At 38.5% G+C, this 26,750-nt stretch overlaps 1 pseudogene; it reads left to right on the forward strand.

Annotated features, from left to right (window-relative positions):
• LOC143385789 (phosphatidylinositol-3,5-bisphosphate 3-phosphatase MTMR3-like) overlaps positions 1-25,278 on the forward strand; it is a 157,187-nt pseudogene extending 131,909 nt beyond the window's left edge.
• Positions 25,279-26,750: the final 1,472 nt, after the last annotated feature.

The raw sequence follows: 26,750 nt of genomic DNA on the forward strand, positions 1-26,750 counted from the left end.
ACAGCACATTGAGTAAAATGTGTCAGTAGATTTAGATACCATGAACATCATTACCTTAATCTACACATATTCACTAAATATCAAGGTTCCAATTCTTAGGGTAAACAATCTCTGTAATAGAGTTCATTTGTAACATTTAAGGTATGAATTGCTTACATTCTTAGTTTTTTTTCCAAAACTATATTTTTACATATATACAGGCATATTTCTTTGAAACTTAGATAATATATAAACAAAGAAATCTTCAAGTGGAATTTATGAAAGTTTAAAAAAAATTTTGTTGTATAATTCAATAGACTGCTTCTCAATCTGCTGCTTCTGAAATCCCAATAAGTAGCATGAGAATCCTAGGTGTTACTGTACCTGTGCTTGGAACAAATTGGTTTTGAGGGTCAGATGTACACTTTGCAAATCAGTAAAATATGTCTTCTCTGCATAATTTGCTTTCCTGTTCTAGTGGTATGCTTTGATGAGAACAGATTGTGGGGTGAAGATTAAGGCTCACCGTTTATACATAAGTGATGGAAATATAATCTGAGTTTTAGCCAGAAATAATTTGTAAAATCAATATTTGTATTTAAGAGGATATTAAACTTCTGTTTTTCAAGCCAATCTGTCAATGCCTGTTAGGAAAAACGTGTGGAAGTATAGTAGTTTAGAACACCTTTTCTTTGCACTTTGCATTTTCCTTCAACAGTCACCTTCATTCCCCATATTGCCAGGAGGAGGTTATTGTTAATACTTGAGTATATTTTGGCTTAGCATTAATATAATAGTTGAGGCATCTGAAATCAGGGCTGGAAGGAGCTAGCTTGCGTATATGTATTTTTCCTCCTCTGATTAGATTGGGTGCCTAGATATTTCATTTTATTTTATATTTTATCATTAAAATTATTATTTTTACTGTGTTACTGTCAGTTTTACTTCATATGTACAAATTAATACTTCTCATTCAGATTATGAAAAGAGTGCTTGTTTTTAAAAAGGTAGAAATTATTCCACTTCTAAATCCTGGTGCTTGAAAATAATACACATGCATACTACACACACACACATCCACAGACACACACACACACACACACACACACACACACCCAGAATGAATTCAAGAGTTAGAGTATGATGATGTCAGACCTCTCATGAATATGACAGTACTATGGGTCTTTAATACCTATGCATGTCTATTAAATTTTTAAATTGCTTCTTTTTTGCTTTTGTGGATTGATGCTCTTGGGTTTTGGTGCCTGTAAAGTGTAACTTTTGGCCTTTTGAAGATTTGATTAACAGTACCAAGTGTTTTATGCATTGTTTGAGCATGAGTTTGGTGGAATTTGTTAGACCAAATACACTATAAAAAGATAGAATTACCTGACAAGTAGAAGATGGAAGAGAAGGAAGCAAAAAGAAAATGAGTTGTTTGAAACATCAAATCATTGGTCTGGAGAAGGTTTGAAAGTGATATTCTATTTCCTTTGCAGATAAAATTGCCTCTGAGGAATCTTTATTTTAAATTCTGTTTTTCTCCTGATAATCCCTTGTGTAGAAACCAAATTTTTGTTTTGGGAAGTAAAGTGAAGGAAATCTCGTATTAAATAGAAGGGCAGTCAGTCTTAGGGGAATAAAGAAATTCACAACATATGTGGTCGAAGGAACCTGGGTTAAAAGGCAGCGTGGATTCTAACCCAGACTTTGCTTCTTGCTTATGGTGTGTTTCAACCAACCTGGGCTAGGAAATAGACTGGGCTTGAATATTTGATTCTTTGTTTATGAAGTTGAGTAGTTCATATGTTTAGTCATAGAAATGGTAAGAGATCCTTTCCATAGGTGAGAAATGTTAAGAAAACTAGAGCCATGTGGTAGGTCTTAAAGTAGAAATACAGTATAGTTGAATGTCAGAGAGGAAAAGGTGGCAAATTCTACCTTTTTAGAAGGAAGAGAGGACAAATCAGAGAGGACAAATAGAGAAGTGAAAAAAGGAAGCATTTATTGATACAAAATTAGGTGTTTCTCTTTTAAATGTCCTTGTTGTTGTTACATATTAAACTCCCCTGCATGTGATAGTTTGCATGAGTATTAAAATACGCTTTTCTGTATATCTGACTTGAGAACACATTGTTGGTTTTGGTGTCTTGTCTAGTATCTCTAATCTGATTTGAAACATAGAAACAACATTTTTATTATTATTTTTTAAAACTGCAATGTTAAGATTCATACAAATTTTATTGAATGCACTGTAGGTAGCAGATATTTTGCATGCTCTGGGGGGTTTTAATTCTTATTCTGGGAGTTTGGACTCAGGCCCTTGGGCTCTGGTCCAATAGTAGAAATGTAAAACTTGTCTATTGTTTGTAATAATGTAGCACAGGCTGATAACATTCTCCCAACAGCTAATAGAATAAGTGTTTTTTACCTTTTCGAGCAATAAGAAAAAGCAATTGAAGAGGACCTGGGATGCAGGTGACTACTGGGACAGCAGCCTCTCCGTGTGGATTTTAAAAACTATCACTTCACCCCAGGTCTTGTACATGAGACCTAGTAAATTGTGACCATCTGAAATTTATAAAGCAGAGGCTGGTGGCATATAAGAGGTCTGGAGGTTCATTCAAGGAAGCCAGGAAGCAGGCAAATTTTTAATTGGTAAAATTTTAGAAAAACAAGCCTAGAATTCAGGCTTCTCATTTGCCTGTCAGCTAGACACTTTTTGTGGGGGTGGGGGTGGGGGTGAGTGGGCAAGGTAGAATGAGAATCCTAGGTGGTTACTGCACCTGTGCTTGGAACAAATTGGTTTTGAGTGTCAGATGTACGCTTTTTAAGCCATCAGTATCTAAATGTATAGTTGGAGTACATTTAATAAATAAATAAATAAAGTGATGAGAGTCTATTACAGGGCACCAAAAGGGCTGGCCTGAGAACAAATCAGTGTCATCTTCTAATCTGTATCTTCTTAATCTCCATGTTCCCTCTTTATAATTTATCTCTACTGACATTTTTTTTTCTTTCCTTCTTAGATGTACAGGTCTTGAAAGAATTTTAGCCACATGGGCTGCAGTTTCTCACAACACCTTAGGGTTAAGGACTTAAACAAAAACTGAGAGCCAAAAGTTTCTTTTTTTATCAGAACACAGACAAGATTTCTTAGTCTTTGTCCTTATTCCCAGTCTTACTACAACTGTAAGGAAATTTTTATAGATTATAGATTTAGAAGCAAGAGGCTTTAGCCCTGAGGTAAAAACTCACAGCCATTCATCTGAGCAATATTATTTTGCTTTCTTCTCTTTTTTAATCCCTGGCCCAGTTTCTGTTTCTTTGTTTCAGATTTCCAGCACTGGGCTTCTTTTTGATCTCTGCATCCTTGTTCTCAGAGTTCTATGCTGACTATGGCAGCTGAATGGTGAGGCAGGGTTTGCAGAAAGCCTGTTTCTGAAACTGATTCAGTTGACATGAGGGTCACCCTGTGCAGGCAGAACTCTTGTCTCTGCTGTGGGGGAGGCTGTATCCTTCTCAAGCTAACCAAAAATTGTTGGGAGGCTGCTTGCAACTCCTAGAGCCAAATTTTGGCTGGGCTTGATATAGTGTAAAAGACAAGTGATCCACTACTTTTCCAAGGGATAAAAATATCCACTTATTAATTTACCAGCCTCTGTTTTGAAGACTTGGAAACTGCTCTTTGAAGCCAGTTATTGAGTCAGGATGATTTCGGGGACAGAGGGAGAAGGATCCTCATGGCACGCTTAAGATTTGCACCCCGTTCAGATGCTTTTCCTCCTGTCTCTGATCCTATTCATTATTCGTACAATCCTGTGTTCACATACACTCTGTTGATCAGATCTTCCAGAGGGAGAGCCATTACAGTCTGCTCAGATCTCTCAAGCCCTGCTTGGCAAACAGGGTTCTTCAACCCGTCTTTTGAAGCAAGTTGTACCTACTGTCTTGACCACTGTGTGACCTTCTCCCTTCCTTCTGATTCCTGTGGGTCTATCCTGCTGAGCTGAGAGCTGTACCAGGAGCTACTGTCCTGTTGTCTCTTCTTTGCAACCTACAGGCAGTTCAGACTTCCAGCTTTTTCACAAGCTTCCTTTCTGCCACTAAGCCATAAGCCCACTCCATTTGTCAATATTCCAATAGAGTCTCACTTGCACTGTGTTCTGTGATTCTTTATTATAAGCAAGACTGGACTATTACTCCAGTACCCTTCAGTTTCTGTGTCATTGCAAATCATAGGCAGCAAAAAAAACTGTAAAAGTAGTACTTTGAGAGATGAGCTTGTGAGTTTGATATTCAAGTGACATAATTACACTGTTTTTCCAGAGGTGGTTCCTCCCCTTTGTTCCTCCCCTTGCCATGACATGGCTTGAGGCTATTTATGTAGAATAAGGAAAGCCCTAATTCACTTTGTAGTTGATCACTTGGGTACTAATAATTCTGCTAAATTTACAGGTTTTTTTTTTCTTCTTCCCCCTGGAGATCTTTCTGATCAGTCTTGCTGGGTACATTGAAGAACCTTTTTGACTAAGGGACTTCATCTTTTTAAATTACAGGTTCCATTACAGCTTATAGAAAACATTGAATGCCAAGATATATTTCAGCTTCATTTGACTTGCAAAGACTGCAAGTACATTTGTGCAGCTTGTTTTGTGTGAAAAATGTTTTTTAAAGAATGAAGAGGCCAGGGATGTGGCTCAGTGGTAGAGTGCTTGCCTATTATGGGTGAGGCACTGGGTTCATTCCCCAGCACAACATAAAAACAAACAAGCAAACAAACAAAAAAATAAAGATATTGTGTCCATCTACACCTTAAAAAAATGAATATATGGTTTGGTAAACGTAGCAAAATATGTTCTTGAAAGTAAGCACTGTTAGGAATATTTTCTGAGTAGTTCTTACAATATTTTTTTGAATATTTTGCTTATGTTGACAAATGCTTTATTTTTCATTTGGAAATAATTTCAAGTTTTTTAAAGTGCAAAAATAAAAATAGTATAAAAGGTGAATAGTACAGCAGGTGAACAACAGAGTCACCTGTAGTTAACACTTTACCCCAATTTGCTTTATCATCCCCAGAACCCTTCTGAGTGTTATGATGTGTGTGTGTTTTGCTGGGTTGGGGGTGTGGGAGGGGAGGAGAGTTTCCTGAACAAATTGAGAGTAAGTGACGTAAACATGATTCTTAATCCCAAAATGCCTTTATTTTTATTAATTTATTTTCATGTGGTGCTGAGGATAGAACCCAGTCCCTCACCTGTACTAGTTGAGTGCTCTGCTACTGAGCCACAACCCCACCCCCAAATCCATGTTCCAATTTTCATAGTTTACCCACCTCATTCAGTGTGGGAATCCAGTGTAGCTCAGATAATAAATACATTTAGTTGCCATAATTCAATAGCCTTCTTTTAATCTGGAACATTTTCCACAACAGCCTTTCTTTGTCTTTTGTGACATCTACATTTTGTAGAATATGGTCTTTTCTTTTAATAGAATGTTTCTTATTTTGTGTTTGTCCTATGTTTCATCAAGATTAAATTGATGTTATACATTCCCAGCTGGAATACTGTGTATTCAGTTGGAATTTTGTATTGTGTCCTTTTCAGGGCATTATTGTGTTACATCCAGAGGAGAACAGTCTACTTGTCCCTCATTGGTGAATTTTGATCAAGCCGTCATCTGATTTCTGTGTAGTTTCTATATTTTCTTCCTTACAACTAATATAGTCTAGGGAAACACTCTGAGAAAATGTCTTGCTTCTCATCAAAGCTTCTCCATAAATTTACCACTCATTGCTTATTTTTAATCTCATCTAATTTTAACTATAATGGTTGCAGAATGATATCTGAAATGTGCCTTTTAAATTTAGTAGCTCTAGAAATTTTAAATTCTGAACATGTTTATTTTATCCCTTTGACCTGTTTTGAGATACCAATAAGCATTGTATGTCAGCATGTCGATGAGTCAGATTGATTAGGACAAGGAAGAGGTATAAATGCTGTCCTTTTAGTTTTCAAGTAAATATTTAAGTTGCATGTTAGCCAGTGAGATTTGCTTTACTTATGATGATAGTGACTATCACTCATAGTTTTACAAACTTTGCTTATTAATTACTCAGTCTTAAACCTCAAATACTTAATTGCTAAAAAAACAGTTTGCATTTATTATTTTAACCTCTTAATTGTACATAATGAAAATTGCAATTGATAAAATAGAATTTGTTTTGTTCTCTGCATGTTCACAGCTGAAAATTTCAATGTAATCTGTCTTATTTGTATCCAGACATGCTGATTTGTCCTCATTGCTAAACAGACAAATTTTGATTACTCCCTAGCTGGCTAAAAATAGTATTTGTGTTTTTTTTTTTTTTTAACCTTGGCCTAAAATGTCATAACAAAACTAAAAGGACTCTTCTAAATGTATTTCTTGAAAGGGACAACCATAATACTGATTGAAGAACTAGAATGAAATCTCATTCTGAAAGACAATAAGTGCAATTTTATTTTAATTATTATAATTAATCATTATAAGGAGAGATTTCATTAGATTATCAGATTTTCCAATGTCCAGCTCTCGTCTTTTTTAATATTTATTTATTTTTTAGATGTAGATGGACACAACACAATACCTTTATTTTTATGTGGTGCTAGGATCAAACCCGGGTCCCACCCATTCCAGGCGAGCACTCTACTGCTGAGCCACAATCCCAGCCCCAAGCTCTCGTCTTTTTGATATTTTGAACTGCTGGCTAAAAATTTTTGAAACTGTTTTTTTTTTTATTATAAACAGTAGTGAATATGTAAATTATTGCCTTTGATGCTTTCTGTTCAGTTAGTTCTTCACTATAAATAAACACTCTCAAAATGGTGCCTTTTCTTAGCTTTCATAGTCAGCTGTCATCTGATTATATTCATACTTGTTTGACTTTACAAAGGTGTCAGTTCTCAACCTTTGAACAGTGTCAAGATTGGCTTAATCGACTGAACAATGCAATCCAACTACCTGCTAAAATAGAAGATCTCTTCTCATTTGCATACCATGCTTGGTGTATAGAGGTCTATGCCAGTGAAAAAGAGCAACATGGAGACCTGTGCAGACCAGGTAACCCTTTCTAAAATGGCACTGGAGGTAACCTTAATACAAAGTGGGGTGTCTTAGTACTTTTATATTCTAATCAGTGTATATTTTATGGATCATAGCAGGTGCCTATTTTCTTCTAATCCTTTTAAGAACATATTGTTGTCAGGGGAAGGGAAGAATAAAAAATTTGCTGTTGTGTTCTATACCTAAAAGCAGCTATAATAAGGTTCATGGGTATTATGGAATCCCATTTGAAGGGAGTTTCGAGTTTTGTGTATAAGAAGACTTCACATTAAAATGACTTTTGAGCCGGGTGAGGTAGCACACACCTGTAATGTTAGTGATTCAGGTGACTGAAGCAGGAGGATCATGAGTTCAAAGCCAGCCTCAGCAACTTAGTGAGGCCCTAAGGAACTCAAGGAGATCTTGCCTCTAAGCAAAATATAAAAAAGGACTGAGGATGTGGCTCAGTGGTTAAGGACCTCTGGGTTCAATCCCCAGTCCAAAAAAAAAGGCTTTTGAGTAGGCTTTGAAGGTTGAATAGATGCTCATTGATTAGAGAATGGGGAACATTAGACGGCAAGTAACATGAATAGAGGTACATAGGTTTGAGAATAGGGAATACAAACTAGCTTTTGGCTCTCATAGAATTTTCAAGGCATAAATTAGCAGTAGTTACTCCTTTCTGCCCAAAGATGAAGAAACAAGAAATCCAGAAAGGCAAATTTGTCTTCCTCACTGACAAATACAGAAATGCTGAGCCAGTACTAAAACCCAGATTTCCTGAATCCTCATATAGTCCTTGTCTCTTCCCGTTTCTTTCTCCCTCTGAAGTGGCTTTGACCAAGATAATGTTATTTCTCTGCATGCAGTTCTCTGTAAATGTTATGCTCCCATAAGTGAAACTTTGCTGGTCCAACAACAACTCTTCAGTGTGTCTTGAATTTAAAAGCAGTGGAAAGTTGTAAGCTCCCTTACTTTTGGGACTTTTTTCTTTAAACCTGAAATTTTAATACTGAATCATCAATTTTTGGTGTCTGCCCTGGTCATTTAAAACATTTGAGGCTAAAGGGGCTATGTTTATATTACTTTGTTTCCTGATCCATCAATGATGGAAGGGAAGCTTGTGGTTCAGATTCTTGTCCTATTTAATCAAAATGCTTATGACAAACATAATCCTTGTCTTACTTTAAATGATGTTTGATATACACTTTTGCTTGATTCTTATGACTTCATCAATCAGGCAGGATAGGTTGGTATCCTTGTTTTAGGAGCCAAAGAAATAGAGATTCAGAAAAAGGAAAGAAACACAAGAAATGGGGAGCTTAAAGGTAAAACCTGTTGCCATGTTCTACTACTAGTCAGTATGCAAGGTAGGACTTAAAACCAGTCCTCAGTTATTGAAAGCCAAGGTGTGGGGTGCTATGGCTACCTAGTGTGAAGAACAAAGGTACCTACCCTCATGGAGCCTCGGGGGCAGCTTCAGAATCCAAAGTCTACTGAGCCTGTCTAGGCTGGTGAAACCCAGTCATTCACAAGAAACAGTCCCCATCTTGAAAGTTTTTCACTTTCCTTTCTTGATAGGTGCCCCCTCTTTTTCCTGTTTTTCATTTTTCTTGAGATCCTGTCATATTTTAAATTTATTTTTGGATTTGTTTATGGCTCTTTTCAAGTTTGGAGGATTTTAATGGTAAAGTTTACAGGCAACAAACTGTACAAATCTTATGTGTTATGTTTTCTGAGTTTTTAATCATTGCCTCTTATTTATTAAATTTTTAGTTTTCACCATCTCCTAGGATAATGAATTTATTTAAGAGTGCATCATACTTCATAATGTTATATAAGAATTGTGATTTGTTTAGCATACCTAACTCTAAAGAGATATTTCCCAATTTGGGGTTGTCAGCTTTTGTCAATAAGGCTTACTTTCTTCTGTCCTTTCTTTTCACTAAAAAGACCTCATTTAAAAATTTTTTTTAGTCATCAATGAACCTTTATTGAGTATATTTATTTAGATGTGGTTCTGAGAATTGAACCCAGTGCTTCACACATGCTAGGCAAACACTCTACACTGAACCATAACCCCAGCCCCAAGTCCCCATCTTTCTAAGAAGATTTATTTATTCCCTTGATACTTTCAGTTTCTTTTGTATTTAAACCAACTCTTAGGGTATTCCTAACATGTGGTAAGTCAGAACCCCACTCTTTTTAATTATGGGTGGCTTTGCCCTAAGAGGGGTCCCCAAGTTCTTCTCTTTCTGATAATTTCTGGTTTCTTGGCCATCAGGACTTAGAGATATCTACAGTGTCCTCTGTCTTCCCACAGGCTTATTATACCTGTAAGTGGTAAAGTTCTGATTTTGGAGTTCAAAAACCTGAATTTAAACCTATACTATTTATTTGAAAATAATATCAGATAAGTCATTCATCCTTTCTTCACTTGGGTCTCCTTTGTTCTTCAAACTGGGATATTCATACTCTTCCTGACCGTACTGATTTGGCTGGATGTCCTAAAGAGCAAATCTTTTAATGCTACAGAGTTCAGTTCAGTAAATGTTTTGGGTGCCTCCTATGTGCAATTCTTGTGAAGACTCTTTGAAAGTTATGCAACTTACAAGGTAATGCTGTCATAACCAATGTTGGAGATTCTCTGAGTAAAGGTTACACTTTGTTCCTTCCCAAGACACAGGGTCCATGGTGAAATCAACCTGCCCCTGCTCACATGGAATGTTATTGTATTTTAGTGACCTTAAGTGTGTTGCATTATGGCTTTTGTTCTTTTATGTATTTTCACTATGGACTACAGAAGAAAAATTTGCTTTCAATAAGAAACAGAATACTCGTGGTATTTTTAAAAGCCAGTTCACCTAGTTCTCCTGTCTCCACCCACTATTGTTGAGTGTTGGTTGTGGCTGCAGCATTCATTACTCACCTTTTATGAGCATACCAGACAGCCACATTCTAAGAAGTCATCTGAAAGGTGAGACAACACTTGAGATTTTTTAAAGTGATGCCTTTGTATAATCTGCCTCAATATGTGAGATCACTAGCATAGCCTGGGAGGTAATAGTGTTTCAGCAGTTAATAAAGCCTTTTATCAGTTTTTTGCACCTAGCTTGTTAAGAATAGAATGTATCAGAGAGGAGGAAAATGGCCAAAACACATGATTATCTTGGTACTAATATAAATTTTAGTTAAGCCAACAATACTGTGGCCATAATTCTAGGTCTTAATCAGCTTTGGAAAAAGTCTTAGCATTGCTATTGGAGTTCAGTGGTGAAACCTGCAAAAGTTTTTACCAAACCCTTGATTCTGTCCTTAGCCCCATCTCACACTTTATACAAGGAGTGGATTCAAAGCTTAGCTTCTCTCCCATGTCTTTCAGCTTCTTGCTCCTCACTGCAGCTGGCTTCTTGGTGATGCCTCTGTATTAGAGCATTAGTCTAGAGTCTTGACAGATGATGGGCAGTTCAACTACTAGTTTAGTATCAGGTGAGAAATGCCCATTAAGTGCCTCTTGTTTTTCTATTAACAGCATATAAGTCTCAGTCTTATCCAGGCTTGAATACAGCCCAGGAAGTATGTACCTAGAGGACTCTCTGGGATCTCTGTACATATAAAAGGGTGATTCTTCCCTCCATATTTGAAAATTTGGAGATGTAGTTTTTACCCCTCTGAGTCTGGTAGGGTTTGCTTCCTCACATGCTGGGTAAGAGCCTATCTCTTTTATCCTAGGGCTTTGACATGTGTGTATTGTGGGTTTTAATACCTAGAATCATCCAATGAGCTAGATTTTGGGGGGAAGAATTTTTTTGAATGTAGATTGATTCTGTGATTATGATAGAGGGAACTTTTTTTTTTTAAAGTAAGTTTTATCTCCAGTGAAATGAAAATTGTTGGATTGTCTATAATTGTAGTATAAGAAATACTAAGCATTAACAAGAGACAGATCCCCATTTGGGAGTGAAGGAAGCAGACAGGAAGAGTTGAAATGGAAATATAAAGCCAAACAAAAACCTTATGTTTTTGTTTTTAAAATAAGTATTTAAAATAAGTTCTGATATTACAACGTATACAATGTTGAATAAATTAAGACATGGGAATGCTGAGGTAGAAATTTTTATGAGGAATATAATATGTTTTATTCACTTTTCTGGCTAAATAAACATAGTGAATATTTAACACAAATTTCAAAAGCTGAATTACTCTTGTCTATAAGATCTGCTGTTAATTTCTTTTTTTTAATTTTTATGTGGTGCTGAGGATTGAACCCAGTGCCTCACATGTGCGAGGCAAGCACTCCGCTACTAGCCACAACCCCAGCCCAGATTTTTTTTTAAAAAAGCATTCACTAATAGGTCATGAAATCAAATTGTAAAGAAATGAATTAAAATGAGAAATGTCAAAATGCATCACACACATGGTAAGGGTATTGTTTGTGAAAATCTTTCAAAAATATAAATGTAAAAATATTTTAAACTGTGTTGTGATGTAAACATCAATGTAATTCATATTGTGGGTCATGATAGTCAGTTTCAAAGTTTGTGAAGATCACTGGTTTATAGGATAACATAAAATAACAAATTTTCTATGGTCATTAATCAGTATTTATTTTTCTGTGTGAAGATCAGAATTTTGTGCTCTGGATGGTGATTCTAAGCCCTTCTTTAACTACTGGTTCTATGTGGCAAATTGTTGCTAGTAGTTATAGTAGGTTATTGCCAGTGATTGTTTTTAAATCACAAGATCTTTATGTTGGCTAAGATGGAGAGATTAATGTAAAACATCCTTAATAAAGGTATTTTTGCCTTTGCAATATTTTGGACCTGTTACCAGGAAGAAGGAGAAATATCTTTTCTTTCATTACTGAATTTGGAAGTTGCCAATTTTACAGCCTTTAGATTTTGATTTTTGAATGAAAGACTTCCTGTTTTTGATCTTCATGGTCTATATTCTTTACAATTTGTTGACAGATGGCACCCCATTTGGGTAGCTTCTTTTTCCTATTTGGAAGCCTACTACATTGCTTCTAAAACTTTTCCAAATAAAGCAGATTCAGCTATTATTTCTCTCTGCATCTCTGAACATCATCTTTTTATAGTTCTCCTTCATGAAACACAAAATACCTAGTCTAAGCTCAAGAAAAGCAGTTTAAATGGGAAGTAGTTTTATAGAATTGTCCTTCATTCAAGTAATTGCTGTTTCCTATTCTGTAATTCCTCTCCCAGGGAGAGGAAAGCTTTATGCCCAAGCCGGCCATGAGTGCACAGTTGCTGCAGTAGACCCTCAGGAGTCAGTGAAGCAACACATTTTCCCCTCTAGTTCAGCATATATTATTTTAGAGTATTTATGTACCATATCAGAAAGGGGGAGTGAGTTATTGACTAGAAAATTAATGTAGTATTTGTAGATCATTTTTACCTTATTTCCTAGAAATACAGTATTCAAATATTGAAATTATGAGTATTCATTTATTTTCTCTAAATGAATATTTTTCTATTCATTTTGTAAATAACTTTACAGAGATCTCTGTGATGGTATGGTATTTGAGAAAGATACATACAGGTTTTGTTGTTATTGTTGGTGTATACAATTTTTGCCCTCTTTAATATTGAGACAACTTGAAGCCAGTTCAGGACTTACCTAGAGTAGGTTTTTCATTAATGTGCTTAAACTTCTGTGCCTTACTCTCCATGTGAGTGCAGAGCATTTGAATGGGCCTCCCTAAATATGTACCTTTAGGATGATACAGTTTTTTTTTCTTGTTCCTGGCACAGGCACCAGAGCAATGGAGCTGTCATTACCCGCTGTGGACAGCCAGAGGTCAGCTGGTGGGGTTGGCAAAATGCAGATGATGAGCACCTCATGCAGTCCGTAGCCAAAGCTTGTGCTTCTGATTCCAGATCCAGTGGTGGCAGCAAGCTGTCAACTAGGAATAGTTCCCAAGACTTTCCCAATGGGGGAGACCTTTCCGATGTGGAGTTTAGTAAGGTGCTACCTGCACTCACAGCAGCAGTTTTATAGTATATGAGAAAGTTTTCTTGAAGTGGCCTTTTCTTTTTGATTTTTCTTTCTTTCTTTTTTTTTAGTTGTAGGTGGACACAATACCTGTATTTTATTTATTTTTATGTGGTGTTGAGGCTCAAACACAGTGCCTCATATGTACAAGGCAAGTGCTCTGCCACTGTGCTACAATGCCAGCCCGAAGTGGCCTTTTCTTTAGAAGAGCCTTCTGGATGAGAATTTGATGGGATTATTTGAGGAGTCTTGAGTCTTGGCCAAGAACCAGAAGACTCTTTGCTTCAAGCCTGGCTGTCATGATAAGAATGGAGTATGAGTGTGATGGGGACTTGTAGTGTATCTATGCTCCTTGTAGGGAGGTACCAAGTTTTGGACTATAGGTGTAGAAATGAGATATAGGAGGTTGGGCTATGTGGATATTCATGTTTACCTCTGGAGTTGGTTTTGGAAAATGAATTGCCAACTTTTAATAAGAAGGGAAAATAGAAAATAAACTAAGAAGAGTAGTTCATCTATCTAGGTCTGGTTAGGAGGTTTCATTTGAGTTTTTTGGTGCTACAACATGTGTCTCTGGTTCTAGTTTTCACAGTTCTCAGAGACACAGGTTTATTTAGTTTTTACCTGTCCCCCCTTCCTGATGTCCATAGATTCTTCTCTATCAAATGCTTCAGGAGCAGAGAGTTTAGCCATCCAACCGCAGAAACTTTTGATCTTGGATGCTCGCTCCTATGAAGCAGCTGTGGCAAACTGAGAAAAAGGAGGAGGCTGCAAATGCCCAGGTAAGGTGGATGGTGCATGGTCCTCAAATACTATCTCCTTAAGAGTCCAGCCCATGCCCAACCTGGACTTAGTTCTCAATTTGAAATAAGTGACAAGCCATATTTCTCCCCTTCTTTCTTGAGAGAGCCAGAGCTTCTCTTTATATTCTTAAAATTGTGTGTTGTTTTCCAAGCAGATATGGAGGAGGAAGTGCAGTGAAGCCAAATAATCTTCCTTTCCTAACAACCTTTAGGTAATAAAGAAAGCAAACCTTCCCTAAGACCTGTTTACATTTGGATGCTGCTTTAGTGGCTCTATTTCTCAGTCTTCTAAAAGCTTTTTGGTGCCTTTGACAGTGGGTATGCTCCTTACTGGCATCCTGGCAAACTCCATGTGGGGATTTTTTCCTTAGAAAACCTGGGGTGAAAATTGTCCCGACTTGTAACACCTTTGCTGTTTGAATGGAGGCTTTCTCTGAGGAGGGACTCCTTGGTACCAGTTGTGACTGATGGTGCAGGAAGAGGTACCAAGCTCCTTATTTAGATGTGACCTGAGCCGGAAATTGGAAGCAGTTGTTCCATGGTAAAATTTAAATGCATGAAGGCACTGTTCTGCCAGATTCTTTTCAGAGAGATTCCAGAGCCACAGATAGATGAGGCCCAGGAAGTAAAGATGAGATGGAAGTTTATAGGTCTTTCTTTTAAAACATAATAGCTTTTATTTTGTTAGTACCTTCTTTACAGCTCTAACCTTCCCTTTTCACCTCTTTTACAAAGACACCTAAAATGCAAGTGCTGTTTGCCTCTTTGAATAAAGCACTGGATTAATAGTCAAGCATCACAATATTGCAGTTTCATTATTCAGCAGCTGCAATGGATTTGTTTTATAGCCAGTTTGCATCTTTTAAATTTGGTCATGCAGGCTTTAAATTCAACATATTTGTGTTCTCTTTATTGTTATTCTTTCCAGATTATTACCCGAACTGTGAAGTTGTGTTTATGGGGGTGGCAAACATTCATTCTATCCAGAGGAGTTTTCAGTCTTTGAGGTTGCTGTGCACACAGACGCCAGATGTGGGAAAGCAAGACTTTAGTTGTACATTGCTCTGTTTTTGTTGTTAATTAAATTTGGAGGTATCTTCTCCTGATTCATGGTACACTTAAGTTACATTTTTAGTCTTTTTACATATTCTTTCTGCATCAGGAGCAAGGCAGCATAGAGCAGAGATGGAAGAAAAACCCAGCCCTTTGAAATATTTTTAAATGTGCAGCATAGGAAAAAAATCTCAGTTCTTTTTAGAACAGAAGCATTGCCTTGTTTGTGCTGAGACTCCCACCCTTTCTCTTTCATGTTGTTTTTGTCCTAAAGCATTTTTATTCTTTGTTTTCTGAAATCCTATAGTGATACTTATTTGCTATGAACTGGGTTGTTTTACCACAAAAAGTCCTCATGTTCTAAAATGGGTTAAACTTGTCATTAGGTCAGTTTCTTTTATTCTTGCTTCTGATTTCTAAACTACTCTTTTATTTACTGAGAACATTATCATGATTTTTATTGCTCATTAAAAATGAATGGTTGGCATTTGTAATAAGGAAGGTGAAGTAATACCCTCTGCAAGGGTACTCTTTGAATACAAGATAAATTAGGAGCAGGGCTCTGTAAAACAAATATGGACAGTAAATATTTAAAAGCCCCTGTTCTACTATTTCAGGAAGCTAGAGTTGGTGCCAGAGAAGACAGAATTCATTTTTTCTAGAGTTTGTGCTAAAGCCCATAGTCATTTCCCTAGGTCCTGTTCAGTAGATCTCATGATCACATTGAGTTTTGCTGCATTCTTTATTGGATTTATTAAATCAGGTACTGCCTAAACCACTTGTATTGACTTTTAGTAGCAAAGGATTAAATTCATTACAGTTCCATTCAGCCCTTAGGTTGAAGCAAGTGTCCTTTGTGGGTAGACTGTTCAAAGAAACAAGCTTCCTACTCTCCTTTGGGATTTGCTATTTGCAATTCCTACACAATTCCAAGACCCATCTGGCAGGACCCTTTACTCTAAGATGAGGCATAGAAGGTGCCTGGCTGAGAACCCAGGAGACCTGCCGCAAACTGACTTTATGACCTTGGCAAAGTGACTTTACTACTGTAGGTCTTAGTTTTTTGTCTATAAAACAAACAAACAAACAAAAGATTGCCAATTATGTGATCTCTCATATTGTCCATATTAAAATTACAAAAATAGCTTTTTTTTTTTGGTACTGGAAATTGAACCCCAGGGCACTTAACCACTGAGCCATATTCCTAGACCTTTTTATTTTTTGAGACACTCTCACTAATTTGCTGAGGCCAGCTTTGAACTTGCCTTCCTCCTGCCTCAGTCTTCCAAGCCACTGGGCTAGAAAAGCTAGTTTTTGAACTCAGAATATTAGCTCTTACTTCCTCCAAATTAATATCTAGGGAATTTTATTAAAGAAGCAGCAAATCGTAATGCACTACTGAAGCCTCTTGTGGGGGAAAAAAGGCAATTGGTAGTGATGGGATGGCTCTAAGTTCATCCCCAATGGTGGTTTGGGGTTGTGGAGGATTAGAGGATGCTTCTGCTCCAGTTTGAGTGTAGCATAGGGGAGTGTGCTGTATTCCAGAACATCCTCTGCTGGCATACTTCAGAGTGCAGCTTTTCTCTTAGACTAGGGTAGCACCAACTTGTATTTTATAATGGTTCAGTCATGTTCAAAACAAACCTGCACTGATTATTTTGTTTACCATTTCTCCAGAGGTAAGAAGATAATTTCATTTTTGGTCTCTTAAGCCTATAGTTTCTTTTCCTTCATGGCCATGTGAAGAATGAGAATAAACAATTGGTACGTCAGGAAAAAATGTTTCCTAGTATCTACTAGGAGATAGAAAGTCTTGATATTGTGTTTTTACTGATGGCAGACTTACAGCTCATTAAACAGTAGGTCTCCTCTCTGAATACTAGGCACTCAGTACATCTGTGATGGAATCAGTGTCAGCTCTCCAAAGAGTCATAGTCCAGAGGGTAGATGGTACTAATCTATATGAAATCAGTACATATGCATTTAATTCTGTAGTCTGCTTGTCTGGCTGGGAAGAACCCCCACTCCTTAGACTCTTCCAAAAATTCATTCATTCCCTGAGATTTAGTAGACCTTTATGGCTTTGTTCTGTAGTCCTAGTATTGGCAGTTACTGCTAAAACAGATGTACCACCACTTCATCTGTATTCATTCATTCCTGTCTGGCTCAATGTTTGAAGACCTGGACTTGTCTTAACCACAAATTTTGCATTTTAGAAAAATATGAACTCATTTTTGGGAATTAGGGGCAGGGAGAAGCTCAAGAAACAGATGTAAACACAGATTAAAACAAATCAAAACAAAAAACAAAAACTCAAATATGTCAGTTGGTGATTACTCCCAGGAGGCAGTTCTTGCTATCTGATAAGAGATTCTTGAGTGCTTCTTTAAAAAAGATTCTTCTAGATTCCTGCTCAATCTGGTCTGGGTAAAGCCTAGCAATTCCATGTGGCCATTGGTAGACTAGTTTCATAAGTCTAAATCATCCTATTAGGCTCATCCAGATTTTATATATATATTTATATTTTAGATGGGCACAATACCTTTATTTTTTATGTGATGCTGAGGATCAAACTGAGTCCCTCATATGTATAAGGCAAATGCTTCACTACTGAGTTACAACCCCAGCCCCATTCAGATTTTTTTGAAAATTTGTTTTTAGTTATAGATGGGCACAATACCTTTATTTAGCTTATTTATTTATTTATTTATTTGTGGTGCTGAGGATTGAACCCAGTGCCTCACACATGTTATGCAAACACTCTACCACTGAGCTATAACTCCAGCCCCCTATGTGTGGTGTCCAGTGTTCAGCTTATATCTCATTATAGACTATTTATATTTTTAAGTTTACTTTTTTGAGAACTTATTGGGAAGGATTGTTGATTCTTAAATGTCTTCTATTTTACATCTTAGAAATATCTCCCAGAAGGTTCCACTTTTCTTATACTGTGTGTATCTACTATGGACTGAAAAACATTATTTTTTAAAATTTTCTCTGGGAAATTACTCATCAGCATGTTAGAACTAAAGGTGTTAGAACCAAAGGTGGTCTTATTAAATAAAGTCCCTATTTATGAGGATGCCCTCTATTACAGAGTAAGGCCTGAGTCTTGTTTTTGGACATGTTTTATAAACAGATTTTCTGTCTGTTTTGGCAGTGTCACATTTGAAGAGAAAAATCTTGGGGTATTGCTTTTTACTTCACAGGTGTTGGATATGATCAATACATCATAAAAAATTGCCTCATCCCTTTCTATTTTTATAGTTGGCTTTCAGCTCTTGAAAGCACAAAGTGGCTTCATCACCTATCTGTGCTTTTGAAGTCAGCCCTTCTGGTGGTGCATGCTGTGGATTGTGATCAGCGACCTGTATTAGTGAACTGTTCAGATAGCTGGGACCGCACCCCTCAGATTGTGGCACTGGCTAAGCTCTTGCTGGAGCCATATTACGGAACCATAGAGGTGAGTGTATCCAAAGTGTGGGAGTTTGTACTGTATAACAAGTGTGGAGGTCTCCGAGAGTCTTATGATCATTTTTTTTTGAGGGGGGGGGGGTAGCAATTAGGTCTAAAGAAAGCCAAATTTGTTTTAATTATTCCTCCTGCACCTTGAGCTACATTGTTAGAGGTGCCTGCTGCAGTTCTTATGCCTATTAAAGTGTGACAGATTGTAGGTTACAAGGTATTGAGAAATATAGATCTTTTCTTTTATAGCCTGTCTACATGGAAAGTTCTGGCTAACCCAGGAAAATGAAGCTTCTTTAAAAGGATTTTAGTTTGCTTATGATAATAGGTCTAGATATTACCAAAAGAGTGTTCTGTCAAGAAAGAGTCTGACCTAAAATAACCTCCTTTGGGGTTAAAGAAGTAAGAAAAACCACAAAGTATGCTTAAACATACACACACACACACACACACACACACACACACACTCACACACACATATATATGTGTGTGTATTGTGTGTGTGTGTGTATATATATATATATATATATATATATATATATATATATATATATATATATATAAAATACATTTGTAAAAAATCTAGGGTGGGGAAGGATTTTACAAAAATGACTTTGTAAATATAGCACCAAATGTACAAAATTCAAAATAAAAGGAAAATTAATGGGGAATATATGGCTTTTATAAAACATTAAATATTAATTTTCTCTGGGAAATTGTCCCTCAAATGCCAGGCACAGTGGTGCACACCTGTAATATCAGCAGCTTGAGAGGCTAAGGCAGGAGGATCATGAGTTCAAAGCGAGCCTCAGCAATTAGGCAAGACCCTGTGTCTAAATACAAAAAGGGCTGGAGATATGGTTTAGTGGATCAAGTGCCCCTGGGGCTCAATCCCTGGTACTCGTTACACACACACACACACACACACACACACACACACACACATTCCTTGTGAGTTTGTGCTTCTGATTCTACATTTTGGGAACCATCAAAATTGGAAGTGATACTTATGCAAATATTAGTGGTCCAATTTTCACATGAAAGTATGTAGCCTTTTTATAATTTAAGTAGAGGGGTCATTATTTTCTCCTATTTTTATTTGAAAACAATAATAAATAGGCATTTGTTTACTTAGTGAATCCAGATGTACTATTTTTTCTTGTAAACCTTGAGTTCTTTTAAACTTAGCTTTTAAAAGAGATGATAGAAACCCTAAATAGTAGTTAGAAATAGAAGCAGTTAGTGTGTCCCATATTCCCACCAATCCATCTACCAAAGCCCCTACTGTCTCCAAAGTTCTCTGCTCCCTTCTCCTTTGATAAAAGATGCATTATCCTTGTCCTTTTTGGCCCGTCTGTTCTTCTATACACAGTTCCCATCCACTCCCATCTGTCCTGCTGGCTAGCTCCAGCATTTCTCCTCTTTCCTTCTGCAATAGCATATTTCCCTTTCCCAGATCACAGCTGTCAAAATACAGACAAAGTATAATGTATATATATTGTCTTATCAAAATCATTTCTTGGTCCTGCATTCTGTTCTAGCTATTATCCTGTATCTGTGATCTCTTTTACTGCAGAGCTCCTATATTAGCTATCTCAAATTTCTTCTGTTCTTTTCAGCCCACTCCAGGAAGGCATGCACCATAACACTTTGCCAAAGCTACTCTTGTTAAGGTTAACAATGATCTTTCATGTTGCTGCCCCAGTGAACAGTGCTTAGTCTTTATCTCTGTGATCCATCAATTGTAATGGCACAGTTCAGTTTCTTTTTTGAAATACTTTCTTCATGTTGACCTCTTACACTTACCACTCTTATTCTCCTCTTCCTCTCTGACTGGTCCTTTCTGTCTGCTTTGCTGATTCCTCTTAGTCTCCCTAGTTCTAAATCTTGGAATGCCCCAGGGTTCATCCTCCAGGCTACTTTTCCATGTAACTACTTGAAGGATCTCACCCAGTCTAGTGGCTTTAATTGCTCTCCATGTGATGAGAATTCATTCAGCTTAGACTTCTACACTTAACTTCAGCCACAGTCATGAACACTTGGTATCTCTATTTGGATGTCTTAATTGCATTTCAAACTTAATTTATTTAAAACTTGATTTTTGATTTCTACATCTCCCCACAAACTTAATCTTGTAAGAGTCTTCCATTTCACCATATGGCAACTTCATCCTTCCAGTCATTTAGGGCAAAAACATTTATGCCATCTTCAACTCTTCCTTCTTATTTCACATTCAGTCTATTAGAGTCTGCAGTTCTGCTTTCAAAATATGTCTAAAACCAATTATTTATTGTCACCTCTACTATGTCACACTGGTCCAGGCCACCATTATCTCCTACTCTCATTTAATATAGAGTCAAGCTAGTCCTGATAAAACATTAGACAGACCATGTCATCCCCTGCTCAGAAACCTCCAGTAACTATATTTCATATAGTAAAAGCTAAAGTCCTTAAAATGGCTTAAAAGGCCATCCTAGAGGTTACCTCTCTTTGCTTGTTTCCTCCTATCCCTCCCTCCCTTCCACTGACCTCTTAACTATTTCTCAGACTTTAAAAGTACTCCCCTCAGCCATTGTGCTTGTGGTTGCCTCTGCCTAGAGCATTTTCCATCAGATACCCACATGACCTCCTCTCTTCCTTCTATCAGGTCTCAACCAGTGAGGTCTTCCCACAGCCTAGCCCCTGCCTGGTGTCCCTCTCACCCTCTCCTATTGTTCTTCATAGTATTTTTCACCTCTGCCCTAGCTAGAGTAAGCTACATCAGGGCAGGAAAGCTGGTTGATAATTGCTGCATATCCATCACCTCTGGTACCTGTAGTCATGCCTGGGGCAAGTGAAATGTTCAGTAATTATTTGTGGAATAAACAAATAGTTTTACAAATGTGCTTTCAGCTTCGGCACACTTTTACACTGACCTGCTCAGCTTCTGTGCTCTGTTGCTCTTGAGGATGACTGTTAACTCAGAAGCTCAGAGACTGTTGAAAAGGGAATCTAAGAGGAATGGGGATGTACCAGTTTATCTTTAACTCAGGAATGCTGGTGGATAGAGTTAGGCCCTGGAGTTGGTGGCATGAAGAGGAGGCTATTGTGTGACCAGCCGGGCTTCCCTATCCTGACAGCGTAAACCTAAGTGCTTTCAGACATGTCAGGGTAGATGGCTCTGCTGGGCTCCCATGTGTGCCCTACTGCATGATTTTGCCTCATTGGACCCCCATAGGTGAAACTGGTGTAGCATACCTATTCCTGCCTTTTTGGAACATTCCTGTGCAACAATGCCAAGGAGAGAGAGGAAAAGCATACTCAGGAATGAACATGTTCTGTATGGTCGCTTCTTCGGGCTGGCAACAAGACTTTCAAAAACCTACTGTATTCCTCTCAAAAGCTGTATGTATCCTTCAGTCTTTCCTCTGTCATCAGCAGAATGAGTTTGGGGTGGGGGACATATGGGAGCCTGTTTGAATAGTGTTTGGTTTTGTGAAGGCATCTCTATCTATGGATGAGCTGTTTCCATTTTCCCTCACTATTCTCAGAAATAACTGTTTTCTGATGATGCTCTGACCTGCTTCTGACCACTTTGCTTAGGGTGTTTTAATATACATTTCTACTTTGCCACCCTAGACACCAATCTTTTCTGGCACTTCCTCCAGAGCCTAATTTATTCTTAGCATGTTTTCTTTAAATGGTGGAAGAGCACTTAAGTTGTTTTCTGGGTGCTTCTCATATCTCAGAAGGAGCTGTTCCTAGGCCCCTGGCACCTCCTCATGTACCAGGTGATGATATCCTCTGCAGCTTCTGTCTCAGCATAGAACTGGGTCTGATACTGATTATGTGTATGTGATTCTCTGCTCATATGAGAGCTAGCAGGCCCTTTAAGACTTTGTTCCTCAAAGGAATACCTTCTGTTCAGCAGAGAAAAGGGGCACATACATTTGTGTGTCAATAGATGGTAAAATTCTTTTGTTCAGAATGCATCTTAAACCCATAAGAAATCAAAGCAGGTTAATCAGAAGTTATATTGCTTAACTGGGCTAGTCATATGCTTCTCATTACATTTAAATAATCAAATCAAAGATTTAAGCCAACTGCTTCTCTCCCTCCTTCACCTTGCCTCCTGGAGGAGTAACAGTGCAAGAAGAAAATACCGTCCTTTTCACATGATTAATTTAAATGATCCTATAAAGCAGGTTTGGCAGTTTCTGCAGAAGCCAGGCTTTTATACAGGAAACAAATAATCACTGTAACAGAATGACTCACTTTCTTATGCAGCAAATCAAGCTGATGAAAGTTAGTCATTCAATAAAGATGACCTGAGAAATACTTAATGAAAAAATGGACCTTTAAAAGATCCTTTCAGACTTTCATGCCCATAAGAGGTGCTTAGGTGAAAAATGTTGCCAAACAGAACCTCTAGTCCTATATTTGCCTTTTTAGGAGATAGCTCTCTATCCACTGATGCTGCTTCCCCAGGGATCAGTGTCCTAGCACTGTGGGGTGTTAGAGCTGGGTGTATATTCTTGATCTTTCCAGATATTTCTAAAATGCTTATTGGGACATATTTAAATCTGTGTTCTCTCCCCCTCTTCAGGTACTGTACCCTGTGTGCCATGTGCATAACCTGATGCTGTGGAGTGCAGTATATCTGCCCTGCCCGTCTTCTTCTACCCCTGTGGATGACAGCTGTCCACCATATCCAGTCCCAGGCACCAGCCCTGATAATCCTCCTCTGAGCCGATGAGCCCAGGGGTGATGCCACAGGCCTCAGGTCCTGTGTGGGTATATTCCTGTATGGGAGCATGCCAGGGATGGTTAAAGATTATGATATTGTCTGGCTCTACAACATGTACTTAGGTCTCTAAAGTTTTCTCTGGGAAGATAATAAAGAGCCTAGTTTCCAGAAGTGAGTTGGGCCCTGTTCTGCAACATGCACCAAGCAGTTTCTCAGTGATAGAGTACATCCTCTGTGCTCTTTGTGAACACTGGTTTGTATTTCATCCACTACTCTCTGCTCCTGCCTCCCTGTTCTGATTTGTCGTCTGAGCTTGGAAGCAAATGCTGTGAGATGATAGAAATGTTGGCTTTGCTACTTATGAATTAGCTTTATTAAATTCAGAGTGATTGGGTAATAAATTAAAATACTGTAATATCAAACTTGCCACCAGTTGAGGAAACACAACAGCATCAGGGAAAATGCCTTTTGAAAATAACATTTGATGTTAACTTATTTGTATGGATGGGGCATAGGGTAGAGGCAGTGCAGATAGGAGGACTTATGAGGGAGCTTTGCACTCCAGAACATTATTGAGATGTCATAGCTCCAGCTTCTTAAAACCTGTTGTCACCTGATCTCCTCTGAATAGCCTCCAAGATTCTCACTTTTCCTAAACTTCTTTCTTTTAGTCTACCAAAGACTAGATCATTTGACAATCTGACCATAGCCTGCAAGAGCACAGTGCCTCTGGCCAGTCAGCTTGAATGAGAAGTGGCAGGAGCACCACTAGCACTCTCTGGAACTGAGCAACCTTGCTGGTCCTGGAGAGGAGCCTTCTGCTGACAGCCTAGGAAAGCCCAGCCAGGTGCCCGGGGGTGCTGAGTTGTCTGTGGCAGCTGGGGTGGCTGAGGGGCAGATGGAGAACATTTTGCAAGAGGCCACCAAAGAAGAGAGTGGGGCTGAAGAGCCTGCACCAAGGGGTAATGTGGAGATGCCACAGATCAAAGAGGAGAACAGGATCGCAACTGAGGGCTCAGCCATTGTAGTTTACCAAGAAGCAGAGTTGGGTGATGCTATTCTGAGGAGCCATCTAGACTCCATCCTGCCTCTATTCTCACAGGGTATTCCTGAAGAGCAGGGTGGGCCCAGTGTTCTCTCCAGTTCACTCAAGGAACCACACAGGGGAGAGGATTATCAGGAGGTTCCTTTGGAGCAGCCTCCAATAGAGGATATTGCAGAGAACCAGGAGGATGCAGCTCCTTCCATCCCAGTAGATGTAAAAGTGGTTATGGTACCTCACTGTCTAGTTCTCTGCCACCTTCCCAAGTCCCTTTTGAGACCAGAGGACCAAACAAGGACAGTTCCATGGATATGTTGATGGAAGATAACGTGAAGCCAGAAAGTGGACCTCAAGTCCACCGTAAGCCTTGCCTGGTTATCACTGGCAGGTTCAGTGACAAAGATGTGCTTCCCCCAGCACTGGATCCCAGGCCTGCTGAGAGGAGCCTCACTGAGAAGCAACAAGGGGTGTCTGTGGTACACAGGACTTCTCCTGGCAGCACTCTTAGCCCAACACGGGCCCCTTTTGCCTTGCCTTTAGCCTAATGTAAAGAGGGGTTTGTATGTAACGGTGCTCCAGAGATTGAAAACAAGGCCTCAGAGCAGGCCCCAGCACTTGGCACCCTCCAGAAGTACTCCACACCCAATGGGCACTGTGCCAATGCAGAGGCTGGGAGGAACAAGGACTCGCTGAGCCACCAGCTGTATGCCACAAGCTGCAGCTCTGTCCATTTACACTCAAGAAACTTGCACCACAGGTGGCTGCATAGCCACTTGGGAAGGCCATCAGCAGTCAGCAGCCCTGAGCAGCCTTCCCGCAGCCACCTGGACGATGATGGCATGCCTGTGTACCCAGAAACACTCCAACAGTGCATGCATCAGATTGAGTCAGGCTACCAGCAGGAAGTGGAGACCTTGAAGAAACAAGTCCAGGAGCTAAAGAGTCGCCTGGAGAGCCAATATCTGACTGGATCACTGCTCTTCAATGGGGACTTTGAAGATGGAGTGGTGAGTGGGTCATGGTTCCTCTGTAGCCTTCTGAGAGAAGATGGCAGAGCGAGGATGGGCACACTTTTTACCCAGGGCATGGTGACTGGTGAGGATTTCTAAATGAATTGAAAAGGTTTAAAGTAGCCCTGTTCACAGAAGCTGAAGATCAGCCTCAGCCATGTAAATGGAAGACTGTCTCTTTTCTGCTTTGCTTACTTTCATGTCTTGTTTGGGCAGTTAGAGAAAGGAAAGAGCATGCACTACATGGACCTTCATATCTCTTCAGAGAGAGGATTCTCTGTTTTCAGAATGACATTTGAAGAGTAATTGCTAGTATTTTGTGAAATTGTAGTGCTTTTCCTACATTAAAAACTAGTAAATTGATAGCCTTCCCAGATGTGGGCTGTAACTTTGAAGGTTAGAATTTTTTTAAACAAATGTTTGTATCCACTTTTTGGTAGATGCTGGCAGTAAAAATGGAGAGAAGGGATTGATTTCTAACTGATGAAGCTTGCCAATCAGAAATGAGAGTAATAGAGTAGGGTTTTCAAAGAGAGGCTCTCTTCTTTGGTGGGTCTTGTCAAGTGCAATATATATGCCAACCTGTCCAGACAGTGGTGACATTTTCAGTATGACATGGTAAAATGATCATGACCTAGATTGAGCATAAACATCAGTGACATCTCAACTTAAAGTTTTTATAGACCCAGCTTCAGTTTCCTCCAAAGTCTCCCTTTGAAGTGGTACCCAAGTTTATTAGCAATTTTTTGTCTGAATTTACTGCAAAGTAGAGTATGTTTCTTTTCCTTGCTTTGCCAGGAAACGTTGTTACAGAATCAAGTGTGTGTATTACAATTGCTGAGAAAATATGAAGAAAGGGAAGTCAAAGGAAGAAGGCATTATCCCCCTCCATTTCTTTCATATCACCTACCACACTTAAGGGCCAGGCCTGAATACATTTGCAATTAATTGTTACTAAACAATCAAATTAATGAAAAAAAATGAGTAACTCAGGAAACAGAAGATGAGGGCTTAACTACTAATAAGAATGACATATAAAAGAAGACCTCTCAGAAGTGAGAAGTCAAAAGGAAGTAGAAGGATGCTATAAGAAGGATAAAGGAAGACTTCTCAGATGCCACTCAGGTTTGAGATAAGGTGTTCAGGTGGGTGATGGTAACATTCATTCAGGTAGAAACAAGCTACCACACCTTGGTTCAAAACAGTCTCAAGATCTCGATTCTTCAAAGGTCAGTCTATTAGATCAGATGTCTGGAATAAGGTTGTTCAATAATCTAGACACAATCATGAATGAGCACATTAGAATTAATGGGAAACAGGTAGCTGGGTTTAAAACTATCCTGAATTCAGGGAAGTATTAGGATTACTTAGTAGTAATTTGATACTTGCCTAGTCTTCCCAGGTAAGTCAACACTTTCCTTTCATTCCCACAATAAAAGTAAACATTTGGGAGTATGTACAGTGATAGACTGGCCCAAGGTCAACTTCTCTGCTTCTTGTGGCAAATCACATGTGCAGGTTATAAACAGTGACCCAAATAAAATCTCTATAAGTGAAAAGTAAAATATATG

The sequence above is a fragment of the Callospermophilus lateralis genome, chromosome 8 (genome assembly GCF_048772815.1).
Source record: "Callospermophilus lateralis isolate mCalLat2 chromosome 8, mCalLat2.hap1, whole genome shotgun sequence".
Classification (NCBI taxonomy): domain Eukaryota; kingdom Metazoa; phylum Chordata; class Mammalia; order Rodentia; family Sciuridae; genus Callospermophilus; species Callospermophilus lateralis.